The 6044-nt window shown below is 48.6% G+C and overlaps 1 protein-coding gene across 3 annotated transcripts in view; it reads left to right on the top strand.

Moving 5' to 3' along the window:
- The window catches only part of b3galt5l (beta-1,3-galactosyltransferase 5-like), a 51294-nt gene that overhangs the window by 4608 nt on the left and 40642 nt on the right, over nucleotides 1-6044 (top strand). Inside the window, exon 1 of one of the 3 annotated variants that reach the window (XM_018091391.2) lies at nucleotides 3006-3312. The exons of 1 other annotated variant lie outside the window; for it this stretch is intronic. The gene's annotated coding sequence lies outside the window, so the exon portion shown is untranslated. Of the gene's footprint in view, nucleotides 1-3005; nucleotides 3318-6044 lie in introns of those variants that run through there. One more of the 3 variants, XM_031896547.1, reaches the window with a different exon arrangement.

Genomic DNA, 6044 nt, shown 5'->3' with positions numbered 1-6044 from the left:
GGGGCAGAACAGCCCTATTGGGTTTAATTAATGGTTTATTGATTTTTTAGTAGACTTAAGGTATGGAGATCCAAAGTATGGAAAGACCCCTTTTCTGGAATACCCTTTGTCCCGAGCATTCTGGATAACGGGTCCTATACCTAAATTTGCCTTTTTGCGTTTTGAAATGGGGGTCACTGATCGCGGCAGGTAAAAAAAAACTGTCCCTTTGGGAGGCTACAGTTTTATTTTGATTCTTTACTTTTTCCAACTATCTTTTCTATTCAGGCCCTATAACTAGCGCTGAGCGATTCTGTCCCGTTTCAGCCAAAAATGTGCGAATCCTTTAAAAGTTCAGGAAACAGCGGAAATGTTGGGCGCCAAAAAATTGTCACGTGCAGCAAATTTTGGCGACTTTTGTCCATTTCGCAAAAAAATCCGGCAATGGCGAAACACGGAAATTCGCCTCAAATCCATGCCTGCCAATTTTTTCTGCCCATCACTACCTATAACAGTCTCTTATCTAAACCACTCTGTGGTTGCTAAGGTAACTTGGACCCTAGCAACCAAATAACTGCTGAAACTCTAAACCGGAGAGCTCCTGAACTGAAAATGAAATAGTAAAAAATTAAGACCAATTGCAAATTGTCTCAGATAGTGATGAGCGGAATTTTTAACCAGGCATGGATTCGTGGCGAATTTCCGCGTTTCAACATTGGCGGATTGTTTTGCGAAATGAATTGTCACATCAAAAATGTCACACAGTAGCCGCATCTCTGTATGTGTAAATTGCGCAATATATCTGCATCTGCAGCAACTCACCTTGTTGAATAATCTTGAAAAACGTTCCACCAATCATCTGAGCGGCTTCTTTAGTTCAACTCCAGAAAATGCTCAGGTAAGTGGTGAAATGTTTCAAGATTACCACTAAAGGCCAGGGCCGCCATCAGGGGGGCACAGGGGGTACAGTCGTCCCGGGGCCCGGCTGTGCTTCAGTTTTATTAATAGCTCGGGCCCCCTTAAATCTATTCCGGGCCCTGTCATTGGTGGTCAGCGGGTGATCCTATTGGTTGCGCCCCGTGCGTACATCACGTCAGTACGCACGGGGTGCAACCTTATAAAAGGGCCTGTCTTCTGCCGGCACTCAGAAGTGCAGAGGTGTCGTCGAGGAACTACCTCGCCGGAGGAGCGTGAAGCTGCCGCTGAAGACGGCAAGAGGCCGGGGGCTGTGCTTTTCCGTGCTGTGCTGGCTACAAATGTACTGGGGTGGGGGGCCCTGCTGGCTACCAATGTACTGGGGTGGGGGGCCCTGCTGGCTACCAATGTACTGGGGTGGGGGGCCCTGCTGGCTACAAATGTACTGGGGTGGGGGGCCCTGCTGGCTACCAATGTACTGGGGTGGGGGGCCCTGCTGGCTACCAATGTACTGGGGTGGGGGGCCCTGCTGGCTACCAATGTACTGGGGTGGGGGGCACTGCTGGCTACCAATGTACTGGGGTAGGGGGCCCTGCTGGCTACCAATGTACTTGGGGGGGGGCTGCTGGCTACCAATGTACTGGGGGGGGGGCTGCTGGCTACCAATGTACTGGGGGGGCCCTTATGGCTACCAATGTACTGGGGGGGCCCTGCTGGCTACCAATGTACTAGGGGGGGAGCCCTGCTGGCTACCAATGTACTAGGGGGGGCCTGCTGGCTACCAATGTACTAGGGGGGCACTGCTGGCTACCAATGTACTAGAGGGGGCAAAGCTGGCAACCAATGTACTAGGGGGGCACTGCTGGCTACCAATGTACTAGGGGGGGCCCAGCTGGCTACCAATGTACTAGGGGGGGGCACTGCTGGCTACCAATGTACTAGGGGGGCACTGCTGGCTACCAATGTACTGGGGGGGGCACTGCTGGCTACCAATGTACTAGGGGGGCACTGCTGGCTACCAATGTACAAGGGGGGGCACTGCTGGCTACCAATGTACTAGGGGGCACTGCTACCAATGTACAGGGGGGGCACTGCTGGCTACCAATGTACTGGGGGGGGCACTGCTGGCTACCATGTATTGGGGGGGGGCCCTGCTGGCTACCAATGTACTGGGGGGGCACTGCTGGCTACCATGTATTAGGGGGGGGCCCTGCTGGCTGTGAGTCCTTTTGTACTGGTGGGAGGGGGGCCCAGAAAATTTTCTTGTGAGGGGCCCTGTGATTTCTGATGGCGGCCCTGCTAAAGGCTGTACAGTATATCACTCCCAGGGGCGGGCCAAGCCGACCAGGCAACCTGCTTGGCCACCTCGCCCCTGCACCTTACCCCCCATCACATGTGCACAGGGGGTGGAGTCAATGGAGGGGGGACTAGGGGTAAACAGGAGAGGCCCCCCAATCATTACGCCCAACTCAGCTGCCTCTTCTGCCTACCCCTAGTTCCCCCTCAACATTCCCTGGATAAGGGAAAGCCTTTTGGTTGTAAACCCAATCATAACGCTGTCCCACTGCGCCCCCTAGTTTTGCTATAGAAGTTGGTGAAAAACTTAATTATAGATGCAAGGAAATTCACCAATGAGAATTCTACTGACCAAAAACCTCATTATAAATGCAAGAGAAGTGACCAATGAGAATGCTGATTCCCAGCACTGTGTCAGGCCCCTTGCTGGTACCTTACATATAGAGATAATTATGGCATTTTTCCCTTCATTATATGGCACAATGTCATGATACAGGCCTGTAAGAGTTAATCAAGCAGGCCAATGGTAGCCAAAAAAATCTTCCCTAAAGTACCAGAAACAGATATATAACAGGCCTCTGCCCATTCGGGTCTGGAGCAAGCCAAGTGTAAAGGTCTCACAGCCTGGGATGTCTGGCTATAAGCCTGGACTGATAAAAGTCATGCTATGGGTGGGGGGAGTGAAAGCCCACGTGGGGGTGACGTAGAGTTTACATATAATATTGCCTATCAAACGAGTCCAAACATGACTAGCTTTGAGCACTCGGTTTGTCAGTAGGAATATTTGGGCCGGGTTGGGTCACACAGGAGTGATGTTTACTCTGTATGGGGCTGGTGGGATCATTTAGAATTGAATTTAATTTAATCTTTGTATGATGTTCCCATAGGGAGCTATGGGCATTATATTAGTGGCCCAGTCCATACACTCAGGGGGTCATAAAACTCACGCTCTGTCCTGCTAAGGGCGACACCCCTTGCATTCCTGAGGGGAGGGGGAGTGGCCAGTTACCTGATGCCCCTGCAAACTGGGATAAATAGTCAGCTCTTCTGACTACACCTGGGATTTACTTTGGAGGACCAATTTTGATTGGAAGTTCATCCCATTGGTTTAGAAGGACTCCGGTACAGTATGGGACTTTTATTTTATTCCCTTTTTATTTTACTTATTACTTTTACTTATTTCTCCGTGTGTCGTTTTTGTAAAATCTTCTTGTACATTCGCACTGTTGTACCTTTTATAATATTAAATATAAAAATGTTTTGTCTTTGATGCTCTAAAAGCAAACCCTAACCTCCGAGTGTGCAACTGGGTGCCGTAGCCCTCTGCATGCTGTATGCTGATTAACCCTTTAACTGCTGGTAGGAAGAGTGTGTGTCAGTTCCTTTACATTAACCCTTTTACTACTAGAGTGCTTGGCATCTCTCATCGCCAGTGTAAGGAGTATGAGAGTGGTGGCGGCAAGTTGTGTATGAGTTTGTGAGTGTTGGTGGTGGGGTGCTGTGACGCTAGTCTGACCTGTGTGCGAGGGGTGTGAGCAAGTGATCCTCTAGACTGCCATGCCTAAAGTTACGTGCGTCTGAAGTAGTGGAATTGTGACAGACACTGGCAGGGTTGGACTGAGCGGTGCCACCCCGGGGGCCCTGCAGGTACCCCCGCTGGCCACGTTCCACGCACCCCCTAACCCCCTACAGAGGCCCCTGCTGAGCCTCCCTAACCCCCCACCCAACGTCCTCCCCTGAACGGTCAGCAGGGGGAGCGCCAGCAAGGGTCGGGTCTGGGCCGCTGGGGCCACGGGGTTTTTTCCCGGTGTCCCAGCAGCCCAGTCTGACCCTGGACACAGGAATCAGACATGGGGATAAAGGGACAGACTTGTTCAGTGCTGGGAAACTGTGCTTATTGCTCCCAACTCAAATTGCAGGAACAGAGAACAGGGAGCCGGATTTACTCACATCAGCTGGGATTCTCATTGGAGGATTTCTTGCATTTTAATGCAGCCGCTGGCCCTTGAGATCTCAGGGAAAGTTTAGGAAAAGTTTTATTGTGCAATATTGCTTTAAGAATACAACCCTGATGTTGCTGGACTACAGCTCCCAGCATCCCCCACCCTTCATTATATGTTACATTATTCTGGGATTTGTAGTCCAGCAACAGCTGAGTAAAGTTTGGTTGAGCAGTGCAGCAGGGTTTACATCCCCTTTAGGGGGTGAAGACTTACAGAGCTACTAGTAGCAGCTACTTGTCACGGCTACTAAAATAGACAATGCTGATCATTTACTGATAATTGTCTCTGTGTGTGTTTTAGCAGAGGCAATAGTAGTTTAACTTTTATAATAACTTTTAAGTATATCATAGATAGACCTTTTCTAATTAATAATGTTATTGTTGTTATTTGTTGTGTTTAATTGGTCTTGACTATTATTATTAACATTTATTTATAAAGCGCCAACATATCCCGCAGCGCTGTACAATAAGTGGGTTACATACATTGGACATACAGAGTAACATATAAAGCAACCAGTAACCGATACAAGCGGTGAAGAGAGCCCTGCCCAAAAGAGCTTACAATCTATTTGACTATTATTATTATTATTAACATGTATTTATAAAGTGCCAACATATCCCGCAGCGCTGTACAATAAGTGGGTTACATACATTGGACATACAGAGTAACATATAAAGCAATCAATAACCGATACAGGAGGTGAAGGGAGCCCTGCCCAAAAGAGATTGCAATCTATTTGACTATTTACTGGTACAGTTGTTAAATCATTAACAATCCTAATTGGACTATTTCTATCCTATTGCAAATGCTTTCTGGTTGTCAAGAATCACTGACCCCAGCAACCAAACCCATAGCTCACCTAGCAGGCAGGCAGTAGTCAGTAACAAAAAAAAATCATTTTATTGTTGCTTTTATTTTTAATTGCCAGTCTTTCTTTCAGTCCTTCTTTATCAATTTTCCTTTATGATTCAAGACTGCTGCCTGCTTGCTAGGTTAACGAAGCCCTAGCAACCATATAGCAATTGCTGTTAGAAGTCAGACACCACAAGGGAAGAAAAATGCAATGTAAAGGTCCCCATACACTATAAGATCCGCTCGCTTGGCGATGTCACTAGTGATGTAGCGAACATCGCCGAAAATGTTCGCGAACCCGTTTGCGGACTTTCGCCAAAACTCGTGAATATTCGCGAACTTTGCGAACCCCATAGACTTCAATGGGAAGGCGAACTTTAAAACCTAGAAAAGCCATTTCTGGCCAGAAAACTTTTTTTAAAGTTGTTTAAAGGGTGCCACGACCTGGACAGTGACATGCAGGAGGGGGATCAAGGGCAAAAATTTCTCTGAAAAATACCTGTAAAAAAACGCCCCAAAAAAAAACGCGGCGAACCCAAAGTGGCGAACATCGGCAAAAGTCCGGGAATTTGCACGAACGCGAACACCCGATGTTCGTGCGTATTAGTTCGCCGGCGAACAGTTCGCTACATCTCTAGATGTCGCCAAGCGAGCAGATCTTTACCCGATATCCCCACCTACGGGTGGGCGATATCGGGTAGAAAGTTGCTTTAAAAAAAAATAATCCAATCGTTTGGCCCTGGGGCCAAACGATCGGATTACATTTGCGGCCATGGGGCAGTCGGTTCGGGGACCACATCAACGAGCCGATGCGGTCCCCGATCTGACTGGATTTTCTAACCTGGCCGATCGATATCTGGCCAATTTCAGGCCAGATATCGGTCGGCCAGGCCACTCGTTCCTGCCCCTACACGGGCCGATAAGCTGCCGAATCTGTCCAAGGGACCCATATCGGCAGCTACTATCGGCTCGTGTATGGGGCCTTAAAAGTAAAAATGC

Source organism: Xenopus tropicalis, chromosome 2, assembly GCF_000004195.4.
Source record: "Xenopus tropicalis strain Nigerian chromosome 2, UCB_Xtro_10.0, whole genome shotgun sequence".
NCBI classification, from domain to species: domain Eukaryota; kingdom Metazoa; phylum Chordata; class Amphibia; order Anura; family Pipidae; genus Xenopus; species Xenopus tropicalis.
Note: the sequence above shows the minus strand (reverse complement) of the source record. Positions and strands in the feature narration are given on the sequence as shown.